The 17323-nt window shown below is 40.8% G+C and overlaps 2 protein-coding genes across 2 annotated transcripts in view; both read right to left on the reverse strand.

Annotated features, from left to right (window-relative positions):
- The window catches only part of LOC106052530 (general transcription factor 3C polypeptide 1-like), a 241653-nt gene that overhangs the window by 136270 nt on the left and 88060 nt on the right, over window positions 1–17323 (reverse strand). The gene's annotated exons all lie outside the window — the stretch shown is intronic.
- The window catches only part of LOC106052535 (FMRFamide receptor-like), a 137380-nt gene that overhangs the window by 96172 nt on the left and 23885 nt on the right, over window positions 1–17323 (reverse strand). Inside the window, exon 2 of the mRNA XM_056025525.1 lies at window positions 14769–14879. The gene's annotated coding sequence lies outside the window, so the exon portion shown is untranslated. The remainder of the gene's footprint in view (window positions 1–14768; window positions 14880–17323) is intronic.

Here is a 17323-nt window from a genome sequence, read left to right on the forward strand (position 1 = left end):
TGACATTGTCGGGTAAAACGATTTATTTCGACGTCTATCTCTATACTCTAGAGCTAAATATAGGACATGGGGATCTATATCAAATATTATATACACTAAACGGCGTAACAATAAGGATTTAAAATATTTTCTTTTAGGACATAATAAGAATTATTTAGATCTAATTTATTTCTAATGATAATACAATTTGAAACATACAGACACAAACATCTGATTGAATCATTTTTGATGTACTCTTTTTCTCGATCTCTTTTTAAATCGTTACATTTAATATCGTTATAAACGACACAGAAAAATTCTTTACTGCCAACATGCAGACAGAAGTTTTGCTTATTTTCAATGTACATAATCTGCCTTTTTTCCCCCTTGTTTTTCTTCTCTACAGCACTTCTCTAGTAGATATTGGTCTACAATTTATAATTTCCGTAGGACGCAAAAGCAAGGGAGTGAACTGGGCGTTGGATGAAAGGGAGAGAAGCAGCTCAAAATGTTGGCTACAGATGAATTCAGGGCGTCAAGCCGCAGGTGGTGCATGGGATTCTGCAATCTAATTACAGTATCCCCCCGTAAACCATCGCAGAGGAAGGAGGGTGGGGCAGGTGCGATGAGCTGGAATATTCGCCACAGAGAGAAGATACTGACGACAGTTCGTGTGTATGTGTGAGAGATTGAGAGAGAGAGAGAGAGAGAGAGAGAGCGAGAGAGAGAGAGAGAGAGAAGAGAGAGAGAGAGAGAGAGAGAGAGAGAAAAGAGAGAGAGTGAGAGAGAGAGAAAGACAGAGATGGATAAGAAGCATGGGCGGAGAAAGCAATCTCTAATTACTCACTGAGCAGGCTTATGAAATGAACGGCCGAGCAATTTGTAAGGGGGAGAAAAAATCCACATCCGTGACCCGGCATTACGTAGTGCTATAAGGCAATCTTTCTGTTCTGGAGAGGGGTGGGTGTTCCACTTTGATCTTCTTTAGAAAGACATTTCACAGGAAGTCAGTCTGATCTAATTACAAGAGTATAACTCTACCATGTTAACAGCCATCTACTTGTGAAATGGCTGCACCGAATCCAGAATCCAGTTTGAACCCTCCTCTCCCCCACTTCCGTATCTCCAGATGTTGATGTATATTTCAAGCATCGAAGTTCAGTGACAAAAACATCTGTGAGCAAAGTGTTGGATCTGTGATCGCCTGAGTGTTGGATCTGTGATCACCTGAGCAAAGTGTTGGATCTGTGATCGCCTGAGCAAAGTGTTGGATCTGTGATCGCCTGAGCAAAGTGTTGGATCTGTGATCGCCTGAGCAAAGTGTTGGATCTGTGATCGCCTGAGTGTTGGATCTGTGATCGCCTGAGTGTTGGATCTGTGATCGCCTGAGCAAAGTGTTGGATCTGTGATCGCCTGAGTGTTGGATCTGTGATCGCCTGAGTGTTGGATCTGTGATCGCCTGAGCAAAGTGTTGGATCTGTGATCGCCTGAGCAAAGTGTTGGATCTGTGATCGCCTGAGCAAAGTGTTGGATCTGTGATCGCCTGAGCAAAGTGTTGGATCTGTGATCGCCTGAGCAAAGTGTTGGATCTGTGATCGCCTGAGCAAAGTGTTGGATCTGTGATCACCTGAGCAAAGTGTTGGATCTGTGATCACCTGAGCAAAGTGTTGGATCTGTGATCACCTGAGTGTTGGATCTGTGATCGCCTGAGCAAAGTGTTGGATCTGTGATCGCCTGAGCAAAGTGTTGGATCTGTGATCGCCTGAGCAAAGTGTTGGATCTGTGATCACCTGAGCAAAGTGTTGGATCTGTGATCGCCTGATCAAAGTGTTGGATCTGTGATCGCCTGAGCAAAGTGTTGGATCTGTGATCGCCTGAGCAAAGTGTTGGATCTGTGATCGCCTGAGCAAAGTGTTGGATCTGTGATCGCCTGAGCAAAGTGTTGGATCTGTGATCGCCTGAGCAAAGTGTTGGATCTGTGATCGCCTGAGCAAAGTGTTGGATCTGTGATCGCCTGAGCAAAGTGTTGGATCTGTGATCGCCTGAGCAAAGTGTTGGATCTGTGATCACCTGAGCAAAGTGTTGGATCTGTGATCACCTGAGCAAAGTGTTGGATCTGTGATCGCCTGAGTGTTGGATCTGTGATCACCTGAGCAAAGTGTTGGATCTGTGATCGCCTGAGTGTTGGATCTGTGATCGCCTGAGCAAAGTGTTGGATCTGTGATCACCTGAGCAAAGTGTTGGATCTGTGATCGCCTGAGCAAAGTGTTGGATCTGTGATCGCCTGAGTGTTGGATCTGTGATCGCCTGAGCAAAGTGTTGGATCTGTGATCGCCTGAGTGTTGGATCTGTGATCGCCTGAGCAAAGTGTTGGATCTGTGATCGCCTGAGCAAAGTGTTGGATCTGTGATCGCCTGAGTGTTGGATCTGTGATCGCCTGAGCAAAGTGTTGGATCTGTGATCACCTGAGCAAAGTGTTGGATCTGTGATCGCCTGAGCAAAGTGTTGGATCTGTGATCGCCTGAGCAAAGTGTTGGATCTGTGATCGCCTGAGTGTTGGATCTGTGATCACCTGAGCAAAGTGTTGGATCTGTGATCGCCTGAGCAAAGTGTTGGATCTGTGATCGCCTGAGCAAAGTGTTGGATCTGTGATCGCCTGAGTGTTGGATCTGTGATCGCCTGAGCAAAGTGTTGGATCTGTGATCGCCTGAGCAAAGTGTTGGATCTGTGATCGCCTGAGCAAAGTGTTGGATCTGTGATCGCCTGAGCAAAGTGTTGGATCTGTGATCGCCTGAGCAAAGTGTTGGATCTGTGATCGCCTGAGCAAAGTGTTGGATCTGTGATCGCCTGAGCAAAGTGTTGGATCTGTGATCGCCTGAGCAAAGTGTTGGATCTGTGATCGCCTGAGCAAAGTGTTGGATCTGTGATCGCCTGAGCAAAGTGTTGGATCTGTGATCGCCTGAGCAAAGTGTTGGATCTGTGATCGCCTGAGCAAAGTGTTGGATCTGTGATCGCCTGAGCAAAGTGTTGGATCTGTGATCGCCTGAGCAAAGTGTTGGATCTGTGATCGCCTGAGCAAAGTGTTGGATCTGTGATCGCCTGAGCAAAGTGTTGGATCTGTGATCGCCTGAGCAAAGTGTTGGATCTGTGATCACCTGAGCAAAGTGTTGGATCTGTGATCGCCTGAGCAAAGTGTTGGATCTGTGATCGCCTGAGCAAAGTGTTGGATCTGTGATCGCCTGAGCAAAGTGTTGGATCTGTGATCGCCTGAGCAAAGTGTTGGATCTGTGATCGCCTGAGCAAAGTGTTGGATCTGTGATCGCCTGAGCAAAGTGTTGGATCTGTGATCGCCTGAGCAAAGTGTTGGATCTGTGATCGCCTGAGCAAAGTGTTGGATCTGTGATCACCTGAGCAAAGTGTTGGATCTGTGATCGCCTGAGCAAAGTGTTGGATCTGTGATCGCCTGAGCAAAGTGTTGGATCTGTGATCACCTGAGCAAAGTGTTGGATCTGTGATCACCTGAGCAAAGTGTTGGATCTGTGATCGCCTGAGCAAAGTGTTGGATCTGTGATCGCCTGAGCAAAGTGTTGGATCTGTGATCGCCTGAGCAAAGTGTTGGATCTGTGATCGCCTGAGCAAAGTGTTGGATCTGTGATCGCCTGAGCAAAGTGTTGGATCTGTGATCGCCTGAGCAAAGTGTTGGATCTGTGATCGCCTGAGCAAAGTGTTGGATCTGTGATCGCCTGAGCAAAGTGTTGGATCTGTGATCGCCTGAGCAAAGTGTTGGATCTGTGATCGCCTGAGCAAAGTGTTGGATCTGTGATCGCCTGAGCAAAGTGTTGGATCTGTGATCGCCTGAGCAAAGTGTTGGATCTGTGATCGCCTGAGCAAAGTGTTGGATCTGTGATCGCCTGAGCAAAGTGTTGGATCTGTGATCGCCTGAGCAAAGTGTTGGATCTGTGATCGCCTGAGCAAAGTGTTGGATCTGTGATCGCCTGAGCAAAGTGTTGGATCTGTGATCGCCTGAGCAAAGTGTTGGATCTGTGATCACCTGAGCAAAGTGTTGGATCTGTGATCGCCTGAGCAAAGTGTTGGATCTGTGATCGCCTGAGCAAAGTGTTGGATCTGTGATCGCCTGAGCAAAGTGTTGGATCTGTGATCGCCTGAGCAAAGTGTTGGATCTGTGATCGCCTGAGCAAAGTGTTGGATCTGTGATCGCCTGAGCAAAGTGTTGGATCTGTGATCGCCTGAGCAAAGTGTTGGATCTGTGATCGCCTGAGCAAAGTGTTGGATCTGTGATCGCCTGAGCAAAGTGTTGGATCTGTGATCGCCTGAGCAAAGTGTTGGATCTGTGATCGCCTGAGCAAAGTGTTGGATCTGTGATCGCCTGAGCAAAGTGTTGGATCTGTGATCGCCTGAGCAAAGTGTTGGATCTGTGATCGCCTGAGCAAAGTGTTGGATCTGTGATCGCCTGAGCAAAGTGTTGGATCTGTGATCGCCTGAGCAAAGTGTTGGATCTGTGATCGCCTGAGCAAAGTGTTGGATCTGTGATCGCCTGAGCAAAGTGTTGGATCTGTGATCGCCTGAGCAAAGTGTTGGATCTGTGATCGCCTGAGCAAAGTGTTGGATCTGTGATCGCCTGAGCAAAGTGTTGGATCTGTGATCGCCTGAGCAAAGTGTTGGATCTGTGATCGCCTGAGCAAAGTGTTGGATCTGTGATCGCCTGAGCAAAGTGTTGGATCTGTGATCGCCTGAGCAAAGTGTTGGATCTGTGATCACCTGAGCAAAGTGTTGGATCTGTGATCGCCTGAGCAAAGTGTTGGATCTGTGATCGCCTGAGCAAAGTGTTGGATCTGTGATCGCCTGAGCAAAGTGTTGGATTGAAAAGACGCATAGATTAAAAACACACACAAACAAGACGCGCGTTTTATTTTATTTCTTGGGATGCCATGTTTTTATTTAACTGATGTTATCCTCTTTACAATTTAGAAACGCACCTTGACCTTGACCTTTCACAACACCTTGACCTTTCAAAACACCTTGAACCGAAAAAGTGCATATAAAGATCAGTTAGAAACTGTTGAATGATCGTGTCCATTGTTCAAATTGCAATTTACTGTTCGGCAAGTAGTATGCACACGTCACTCAATAGCAGACTTAACCATTGTGACCAAGAAGTTATGGAAAGAGAACAAGTAATCTATTCTGTATTCACACGTCACTCAATAGCAGGGCCGACTTAACCATTGTGGGGCTCATTTCGAAACGGATTTCGCGGGGTCACGTTTGGGTAGGGATACGGATAATAAGTGAAAATTAATAGTTTTATTAGAAAATAAATTCGTCTTTTCATTTTATTCATTCTTTACTACGTACAGAATTACTTTACGAGCCTTGCGTGTAGCGAAGTCATACAGTATAGCATAACAATTCTATTTACTACATAGATCACGCTCAATAGCATCATCATCATCATCATTCCTTTGGGTTCCTCATGGAACATAGGGCCTTACAAAAAGTAATTCTTCATTAGTCTGAGGCGCGAGAAGCTTCTTTCGCTAGATTCCACATAATGCTGTTTTTTTTTTTTAATTATCGCGCGTAGGATTGGCGTTTTCCATATTGTATGACACTTCGAAATGACAATTTTCTTTTTTTTTTCGGGATATTTTTATGAGTTTTCAGAATATTTTAATAATTTAGGAGATTTCCATGACTTTTTTCATATACTTTGCAATTTCAGGAGATTTCCAGGAGCTCCTCGCCTTAGTTATTATGTTTAAATTTAAAAATTTACAACTAGAGTTAGCGCGGGACCTATGAAAGTGCGGGGCCCACTGCGGCCGCATAGGTTACAGTGCCCTAAAGCCGGCCTTGGATCTGGCCATTTATCAATATGTACCCATTGCATAGATCATGTTCTGAATTAAGAAAACACTCAAAGGAGTGTTCGGATAAGAAGCGAAGCCAAAGATAAAGATGCTAATGTCAGATTTAAAAAAAAAAAAAAGCTTTCTGAATATTTGCATTTCTGATTCAATATAATCACAACAAATTTGTCAGCGGGCTTCAAAACAAAAATGTATTCAACTGAAACCCTCAAACTTGCACGTGATGCTCGCGTGTTGGGTGTGATCCTGTCCAACGTTATTAGCATGCAGCCAAATTTTTTTTTTCTTTGGAGCAGTTCAAAATACTCAAAAAGATAAACCGCCGAATCAATGAATGAAAGCAAACAAATAGGAACAAAAATCCAGTCATAGGAGCCAACAGTCAATGAAAATGTGTGCACTATGGCAGAGAATTGTTTCGTTTCATTTTCCTTTAGCTCTTTCAAAGCCAACACCTGACATGCTCTGTAAAGAGGCTGGCCGTAACGTAACGAGCTTTTGAGTATTAACGGTCGATTTCAAATAGAAGAGAGAGCGTTGGAAACAGACTGCCCTAGAGTGATGAGACAATTAAATAGAACAAGAACAGCGACAGCCCAGCTTGCAAGACATAATAGATAAGTCTTCCGTCAATAAATGAATAAGGGACAGGGGTGGGGGGAACGAAAGGAGAGTTTAAAAACAAAATAAAGCGATAAAAAGACAAAAAACAAAGGCTTTGATAGAGACGGTTCAAAGACAATGTCAGAAAGATAGACACGCACGTGAGAGATTAAAGGGCGAGATAGTGTAGGAAAAGAGAGAGAGAGAGAAAGAGAAGAATCAGAAAGAGTGTGGGGAGGGAGAGAGGGAATGAGAATGTCTAAATTAACCTTTGTCAACATCCAATGGGACTTGCTCTAAATCTTAATCCAGAACTAATTGGAGCCAGTCTTTAAGGTAAGTCTTGGTCGCTACAGTGTAGTGCTAGTGGAACCTGATCGACCAGAGTCTTTCCCCTTCTTTTATCCTCATCATTAAGAAACAAAGCAAGAAGGAAAAAAGGAGGGGGGGGGATAGAAACACGAAAGACATGAAAAGGACAGAGAGAGAGAGAGAAGAGAGAGAGGGAGAAAGAATAAACGACTCAACGATGTAAACCACTCAGACAACCAAATAAGCTTCTTTCCCTGGGATCAGCGTCGCTGACCAATTCATCTGTACCGGACACTGTCCAGTGGGTTTACCCAAATCCCCACCCCAACTACAGATCGCGGTCAAACTTCTTAACATTCAGCTGGGTCCGAATGGTGTCTTGTGGCCTGTAACATTTCAAAGCTGACCTCACCGTGTTGAAAGTGATTGTTGGTAGCTACAGAACAACTACAACTCCGGACTGACCCACAAGCACCTTGCCAAACTCTAATGCCACCCAAAAAAAAATGGTACTGACATTAAGTGGTGTAGCAAAATGTCTGTCCGTCTGTCTGTCTCTATCTCTAAGAGTTGTGTGTGAAAAGGCGAGGATATCTAAGACTTGAACACAATCCTTCAGAAACAAGTCCGTTGACCTTCTGATCTAATATGAGCTGAGATTTTTTTTCTTTATTCTTGACGTCTGCTAAGCAACAAGCCAAGGGGCGTAATCAAGTTGCAGAAGACAATTAAACAAGGTTAGATTGAAATACAGTAAAAAGTAATAGATATACAACAGCGCGCGCACACAATCGCACACATACACTTCCTCAAGAACAATGACTTTATTTCCTACACTCACACTCAGGCCTAAGCCGTATCTCAAACATTGCAAAATTAAATGTTTAAACTAATTTTTTAAAAATTCTTTGCTATTTTATTGCTTAAATTTTAGAATGGCGTTATACTTAGAAGAGACATCCAATAGTTAATAAGGTATATCACAGCACATCTGGATGTCAGGAAGCAGACAAAGCGCAGTACTCAAATCTAAGTGTCTGGGGCAGACATGAGTGAGTAACAGAATGAGAAGACAATGGAGATACAGCTAAAAAAAGTGAGAAGTGTCTACTTAGAGAATTCAGTAACATAGTTTAATATTTCAGTAACAGTTATGTTAGTTATGTAAGCCCCAGACACACACACTCTTCTAACATACTTAGTTATGTAAGCCCCAAACATACAATCTTCTAACAAACTTAATTTTCTACCCCCTCCCCCCACACACACAAACACAATTCTAACAGACTTAGTTATCTAAACCCCAGACACACACTTCTTTCTTAACTTAACCACCCACTTATACACTGCCTCATTTGCTTCACCTCAACATGCCTATCATGCGAAATCTTGCTGACTCTAAGAACTGGGGGAGGGGGGCAGCTTCTAATGAACGCTTTTAACAAAGGTGGCAAGTCAAAGTATCAATGCAGCATTCTAACGAGCGCTGGGAAAATACTGAGACAATACAACATTCAGAGACAGCTTCAAAGGGCTGGGGGGGGGGGGGAATAGAACAAGCAAAATGGAGGCTATGTATGTACAGCTACAGTTTCAAGAAGCTATAATACCAAGTAGAGTTCTCTAGACAATCACATGACATTTCTGTGAAGATCATTGTGTTGAAAAACAACCTTATACATAGAAACCTATTTGACAAAACTTCTTCGACTTTACATAATTTCAGTTTTGAAATGTGCGCTATTCATCTGACCACTTGATAATTAAATTTGTTCTCCCCCTCACCTCCCCCTTTAATACGGGGTCTCAATGATGGTCCTTGGTCTGAAACTCTAACACAAGCAAAATACAGGGAAAAAAAACTTTTAAAAAAGATTATATAACCCTAACCCTAAGAGAATGAACTATACATTTACAGCCATACCTCTCATTACTGTAAAATTTACTTGTTCTTTTTTTTGTTTTTTTCAAACCAAACTAAATTAATTGCAATCAATTATTTAATTAATTGGTTAATTTTTTTTATTGATTCATGTTTTGTAAGAGACAAGTTTCAACAGACAGACAGACGGGGCGAGTTGATAAAAGCTTTGAAATAAACTTTTAGCTTCTGAAATGTATAGTATTAAAGTCCACTAACTACAAGTAAACGTCAATATCGTAAGGGGTCAAATCAGTAAGAAAAAAAACAAGTTGGGAATTGGTAATTTTATTATCAGTAGTACAAAAGTTCTCTTGAAGCACATCAGCAACTATTTACAAACCTGCCACATGCTACAGCTCTGGCATGGGAGACAGGTTGCAGATGTCAAGTGTCTTAACCAGATACACAGTCCAGTGACAGGCTGACACCAGTGGTGGAGGGAATGGGTATGAGAGACTTCCGGGTGGACAGTCAAAATGGGTCATCGCGCGCAGTGTGCGAGTGCGTGTCAAAATATCTCCGGGAAGCCTCCACCGGTGGGGTAATGAGAGGTAATCACATTCGGAAAGTGACCAGCGGAGAAAGTCAGCAGTTCATTAACTGTCCCCGCTAAACCGCTGGATGATCGCTGGAGGCTGGGGAAGAGACAACCAGAGACAAGGGGGGAAAGGGGGGGGGTCCAGAGAGGTCATGTCAAGTGGTGAAAGTCACTTTGGGGTGGGAGGGTTGATTGAAAGTAAAACAACTCATTTGGTCCACACAATTTACATCTCATAAGTTCTGGGCTTTTGATGTTTCTTTAATAACTACTCATGTATGAAGTAAATGGCGCCTTCTTGATTCGAAACAAAAAAAAAAGGGACGGGTTTGGTGAAAGTATTGCGCTAGTAAAAACAATAAATATGCAAATGAACAATATGGAAAACTGAGGACAAACTGTTGACGGAAAGATTTCATTTGACGAAAAGTGAAATAAAATTGCACAAAAGTCGAAATAGTCCCTGCACCAGTCCATCAGTCTGTTGGGGCACCACACATATCTGTCGACCGTCTCTCTCCATTTGCTTCTGTCTATTGCCAGGATTGGAGCTTCTTCCATAGACTGGCCCTTCCATTCCTTAATGTTGTCTTCCCATCGCTTTCCTTTGTCTTAGACTCTGAACATCTTTTGAGCTTCTTTCCCTTCTCTATTGCACTCACATTTCCTGCTCTCACCGCCTCCTCCTAGATACTCTCCCTTCCGTGTCTCCCACGTAGACCTCCCTGTATCCAAATCAAAGGTTTTCACCAAGCGCTGTACGCCGAATTTTCAAGGGCTACGCTTATCTCACTCTAACAAAAGTCTGTTCAGAAAAGACGTTGTCCAACCAACGACTTGCCCAAAACCACGTAAATCCCCCTTTTTTTTTATTACCAGGGTCGGAGCAAGTGCAGACGTCAACTGTACACGTGATGACGTCCTAGACACACAAAGACAGGCGCCTGCCAATCGTCAAGAAAATATTGATTTCAAACATGAGACATTGAGACACAAAGGAGGCTGGAACCAAAGCACCAAACGGATGGGTACATGGCCCTTTGATTAAAGCGACCAGGATCTCAAAATGAAGCCATATTTGTTTAGATACGTCTGAAGACATGATGGAGATGAAGGAAGGGGGTGGCAGGGGGAGGATTAGAGGGAAGAGAAGATTTCAAACAAACTTGTTACTTCCCTTGGTCAGAGGAGAAATGGTAACATCAACGGAAAAAAAAAAATATGGCGGGTCTATAACATAAGCTAGAAAGTATGGATCGAACGAGTAACAAAGTGGAAGATTATTTGTAAACAATAGTTTTTAACGCGTAACAAAACGTATATGTGTTACGTTTACAGACTAACGAAGTTATATATTATTGAGACATTTCAGAAACAAAAAGAAAGTATGTAAAAACTTAAGAGTCGTTCTCAAACATCCTCTAACTTGACCTAGTTACAAACCAATTGGGAAATAATAACAATTGAAAAACAAAACAATGACAAGGAAAGGTAGAGATGTTTAATCGTTGTGCTGACCACATGACACCCTGGTTTACCGTGGGACATAAAAACGTAGGCCCTAAATATCTCTCTAAATATCTCTTTTTTATATTTGGTTATGGTTTTATGCGATTTCCTTCATTCCTATTTTTAAGTGACATTCAGCTTTCAGCACAGGATTCGTACATCTAGGACAAGTCTTTGATTTCAGATGAAAGTCTGGGTTATGAAGTATTGGACTAGATATTGATCTGAACATCACCTCTTAGTCACATCTGATAGACAAAGTTAGTGAAACAGCAGATTTGCACATTGCTTTGAGTGACTTCATGGCCTTAACGAAGAAAAAAAAAATATTTTGACGAATACTACGATTGTATAAAGCGCTATTCAGAAAGCAGTAAATAAATGTGCAATACGTCCCACAATACAATTTTTTTTAGAAAATAAAATAAAAAATAATGGATGGAATTATAAATATTTAAATTTTAATAAATGATACTTGCACAACAACGACTGCAAAGATGTATTAATATTAACTAATACTTCATTATTTCAACAGAAGATAGACTTTTGGGACAAAATGTTGACTCCCAGCTGGGAAAAAAACCCCCAACTATGATCGAGGTTTCGGTGACCGAGATTTTCACTGAAAAACAAAGATGCCCTGAAAAGTAAATTTTTAAACAGCAAATTAGAATTTCTGAATCCAGACATCCATATGATAAGCGTCGTCTCTTCTTCATACATTGAATCCTTGGTAATAGAACTAAACAAACTATTGACTCCAGACGGTCCAAATATTTATGTTCAACTATTTGTTTGTAGTAAATAGACTGTTTACTCGAGCTAACAGTGCCCATACACCCTAAGACTATCATAGTCATTTCAAAATTCTAATTGTCATAACACATACAGCGCTCTGGGGGACGAAGCTGATTATACTGGGGAACATTAGTTTTTGAAGGCTTTAAAAGTACTGAATAAGTTAGCGCCCTTGTCTTCAACTCCAAAATGTCTATTAACACCAACAAGTCTCATTGGATTTCTTATCAGAAAAACTCGTAGACCTCAATATAAGCAGAATGATAATACGCTAAGTTATGGTTTGGCAAAACGTTTTCTTGTACACTAGTCGTGGAAATAGAAAAGTTTCACCACACACAACTTTTGTCCTTATAGTGCAATGGCACAAAAAATGTTTCGACTTAACCTGCTGCGTCAGCACCAGCAATAATACAAAATTGTATTTCTCCTAGAGAGAAGTTCGACAAGCATCTACAGCATGGGAAACCATCATTGAGATTACATGCCACTTGAAGAACTGTCTCTTGTGTTATTTTGTGGTTTTGTTTTGTTTAAAACTTCAAACCCAACATTTATTTTCAAAATATTTTTTTCGAAATAATTAAAAAATTCAAATATGAATCTAAAAATATAGGCGAAGAATAAAAATTGAAATATCTTTGGGTTTTATTTTTTATATGGTGGTAAAACTATAAGGAATAACTTCGAATTCTATTATGTATATGTATACGTATTATGACTATATAACGAATACAATTTCTATATCAACTCAAAAATGTCTATTAAAATATGTGCCTCCCTCACTCTCTCTTTCTCCCTCTCTCTTTCTCTCTCTCTCTCTCTCTCTTTCTCTCTCTCTCATTCAATTTTTCTTTCCTAACATCAGTTTCAGAACGAAGATTATGGCCCACTCCAACACACAGACATTTGAAAAGATGCAAAGGCAGACACGACATAACAACATCTGGAACCAAACAATGCGTGAAGAGAAAGTCAATCTAAGGTGATGAGACACTCCACAGAAAGCTATCAATGGGAAAATACAAAGGAAATCTCACACACTTTCTGAATCCTGCATTCATAAGACGCTGGAAAGCCAGCGCTCATTGGTAGATAGGAGTTGGTCACTTCCGGGTTAAGGACAAATATTGACCCTTGTGTACCGAACAATGGCCACTAAAATTATTTTAACTCTCCATGTGAAGCCAATAGAAGCCTTAAAAACACACGAGCGCTTACAATCAAGGAGAGTATTACGAAATTGAAGGTTAAAATTCAATCATTCATTTCCTTCAGGACAACGTCAAAGATTAATTTTTCGGCTTCCTCCTTTCCAAACGGTCCTCAACCATAACATTGAAATTATCACAGTCATAGAACAAAATGTAACACCTAACAATCAAACAAATTAGAACTACATCTACTACTGAATGAGAGAGAGAGAGAGAGAGAGAGAGAGAGAGAGAGAGAGAGACGGAACAGAAGAAGGAAATGGTCATTTCTGATGAAAGGTTTCTGTTGGAACATAAAAAATACCTGGTCATCAATTTAAAGGTTTTAAGAAAAAGCTAAACGATCACTGAAATAGTTTTCGGACACTTTGTGCTGGAATCTGTAAGATGATTGGTCGATGCTATTTTCAGCGTTCAAGGCAATGTAGTCGACGTTTTCAAATTGGCGATTAAGAAATCTTTTCTGTATTGTGTAAGAGACAAATTTTGTTTTTAAATTTTTAAAAAAATTGAGACAGACATCTCTAATTACACTTAATAAAGTAGATTATGAGCAGCGATAATAATTGATTGACATTCGTCCAATGTTAGCAAACATAAAACATTTCCTACAATCTGCTGAAATTCTGGGTTAGTCTTTCTTTTCACTCAATCACACACGCTCACACACACACACACACGTGTGAATATAGTCGATTTTAGATCATCGCACCACACCGGGTATTGTTGACTTGTAGCACCAAAACTACTGGTGGACAGCTAAGCCTCTGTAGTTTTAAATACAACAATTTATTGCACTATAGACTCAAATTCAACTTGAGGTGAAATGAATCAAATGTAACTTACTACAAAAACAAACAACAGGTCTTTTCATTCTCACATTTTGGAGTCGTCTGTCGTACCAAAGACCGCTGACGATAATGCCGCTTCTCTTGCATCATTCACACAGCATAGCTAAACTCTTCCCACCGTCACCATAGAAACACACACATACACTCCGTAAAAGCAGGACGCCTTTATTCTCGTCCAAACAGCAGCCTGGTACTATTACACATTTTCTGTGCTACAAGAATGTCTAGTGACGGAGGGTTCGGTTCCCTTAAGCGGCTGGTCAGTTGAACCAGATTGTATTGAGTTCAACAAGAGAAACACGTGTATAATCTAAGGACGCTGTTTACAAAAGAAAGGGAATCTCCTGACCATAGAACTATTGACCATAGCCCACCATCCCTAATCTCACCCCTCCCCAACACACACACACATTCCAGATCAAATTCCAACCCTTTGGTACAAGTCTCGTCATCCAGAAGTACATAGAAGTCTAATTCATAAAGCGCTGGTTGTGAGTGTGTATGTGTTTCGTGTGTGAATGTTGTCTGGTATTTGTATCTATATTGTTATTGTTGCAGTAGTTAGTAGTCAAACTGAATTTCCATTTGATTGGACCAATAAAAATTATCTTATCGTAACTAGCATGTTAGCAAAAACAATAAATACAAATCCCCGCCTGATACTCCAACAAAATCTGTACAAAGAAGGACAAACGATTTCTATTTCTAATTACTAAGTGATACACCAACATAAATACTAAGAGTCTCCTTGCTACATTCGTGAAGACATACTGCAACAACTAACTGGCCCCAAGAAGTGGGAGGAGGGGAGGTGAAACACGTGTGTACGGCTTGACCATTGAAACAAACATCACTTAATCATTTCACATTGCAGTTAGGGTAGTTCATGGGATGTTGGTGACTCCCTGCCCAGAGCTGGACATTTTGTTTAACATTCTTGTCTTTTTTTTTTTTCGAATCTGTGTGTGAACTTAAATTATATAAAATCCGTGATAGTGTCATTGTGAATGTGTATGTGTGTGTAGATATATGCTGCTACTTTTATTATATACAACAAATTAAAAATATGTATAAATATAGGTCAGTGTTTTGGCATTTGTTAATGCAATTAAATGAACTTATTGGTCAAAGGTAAAAGATTAAACTTACCTGAACCTTAGGGCTCGCCGAATTTCATTCACCTTGTTTTATTTCTCAATGCAAGTAGATTTATAATCCATTAAATGTACACCAATCAACAAAGGTTCACATTCCCCACGTCTGCGAAACAAAGAGGGGCATACACTATAAATAAAGTGAATACTAAAATATACAGTAAAGATAATATTAAAATGGCGGGCTACACAATCTGCAGCTGCACATATTAATGTATCACACCGTCTAGAAGCTTTGATCTTATTGACAAATTAGCGGACACTGTGTCAAAGAGTAATGAGAATCAAGAAAAACCTAAAGCTACATTTTGTTCTTGTCAACGCACAGATCGAATTAAAGACGACGGTGTTCTGTCATCAAGGTGTCCCGGTTGTTTGTTTGTTGTTCCAGAGATGACATCAGTGAAGCGTTAAGTGTCAGCACGTGACGCCGTAACTTCCTACAGGGCGATGTCAGGGCGCGACGTCATTGAGCACTTGTTGCTGTTTGGTCATGCTTACAACATCAACAAGTTCAGATCTGGAAAGTCGGCGCGGGGGGAAAACAAAAAGTGGCATTTAAAAGTTCCACGAACAGAAGGCACACAATGACCCTTGACATGCGAACTTGATTAAACAAACGTTGGGGACATCCTTGTCCATAAATGCGATGATTTCAAGAGTTCAGAATACAAAATGTCACGTGCGCTTATGGGATACGAAAGACAGAAAAAATGTAATTAAAATGAAATTCAAAATAACAGGCCAAAGAAAAGGTGCACATTATGAATAAACATCACCATCACTGGTTCTAGATGATTGAGAGCCATTTTGGTTAAAGTTTAATAAAACATACATAGCCAGCCCAACATACATAGCCAACCCAACATACATAGCCAACTTAACATACATGTAACATACATGTTTCAAAACAAATCAGATCAAACGATGGGACATCATGAAACGGATTCATCCTTCTTCTAACTTGATTAATGTTTTTTTTTTTATTCTTTTGGTTATTTTCACAAAGTGGAAGACAAGCAATGAGAATGATTCGTTAGACTTGCAACATGTTGAACACAGCCAGCTATAAGTTACAAACTAAGATTGTGTTACCCATAAATGTCACAGAGATCCCTCAATGGCTAGAGCTAAAGCAGAGACATTGACGGACACCACTGACAATGGTCAGCTCACCACATTATCAAAACTTTATTCAACTCATCACTAAAGAATATCACAACTTCCTTCTCCAGAAGATAAACTGTCACGTTTAATTGACCCCCCATGATAGCACTGACACCAGAATGATACATCTGAACTTGACTGTACTCAGGGCCCAGACAACAGTTGGAGGACCTGTCAACCTGTCAATTAAGTCATACTGGAACAGGAGATCGAGTTTCCGAAAAACATTTTCTACTTAGACCTAAGTCTATAAGAACATTTTCTACTTAAGTCTATATAGATAACATTTGCGACTAGTAAAAAAAACATCTGCTAGATGACAGACCTATAGATCATGACATAACAGAAAGTTGTATTAATTCACTGATGATAATCTGGAACAATTTAGTGTTTCAATTGAACGCTAAAACAACTATGTAGTCGGTTATTTGATTTTGAAACAATGCTATGTCAGCTAAATAATAGCGAATGAATGAATTAGGATGCACATGATTCTTTCCGCAAAGCGATTCTCTGATCTCTACGCTGCAAAGATGCATTCTTCTTGAGTCTCTAACATACAATTCATCATAGTAAAAGCGTGCAAGAATTTTTCATTTCAAACTAAATCTCATCGCCGATGTGTTGACATTGGAGGCGCCTTTCAGATAAGCTTGAATAAAGGGTTTGATTTATATTCTTCTAGAGGATTAATATTTTTACAAGAAAAGACATGTTCGTTGCCTGACCATAGACTTCAATCTAGGATCTTTGGTTCACATGTAACGATTGATCTTGGTTCACACCAGTCATTGAAACATAAATAAAACGTCTACAAAAGGTTGCGTTAGTAGCTCAATGACTTTAGTAACAATGTTCATCAAATATATATAAAAAAAAAGAATTTCCCAATACCTGACCATTCCTTTATTAATCTGTTCACGTAATTGTCAGGCAACTACAGAAACGTATCACTGCAATGCAGGCATGCATATAATCTCAGATTGATAATAACACCCATTCTTCAATGCAAACAGAAGAAAACTGCGACAACATATCCGGCTTAGAACAGGTGAGATAAAGGTAAGCTCCAGGTGAAGGTCAATCTGATAAAACCAAACACAACGTCCAGGTAACATGAAAAGCAGTTCGGAACAGAGCCCCGATAAACCTGCCAGTCAGTTCCAGGCAATGGCGCGTGGCAAGCAGACGTGAACCATTGAATAGGCCTGGCATATACATCTCTGGTCTTACACGGACACAAGGGACTAATGACATTAAGTGCATGGGGAGAACAGTTTGTGATACCGCTGCATGTTATCAGTCACGTGTGCGCATGTATGTTGGGGGGGGGCACATGCTGGGCATCTGGAGTTAAATATGAAGCAGCCAATCAAACAAGTT

The sequence above is a fragment of the Biomphalaria glabrata genome, chromosome 4 (assembly GCF_947242115.1).
Source record: "Biomphalaria glabrata chromosome 4, xgBioGlab47.1, whole genome shotgun sequence".
NCBI classification, from domain to species: domain Eukaryota; kingdom Metazoa; phylum Mollusca; class Gastropoda; family Planorbidae; genus Biomphalaria; species Biomphalaria glabrata.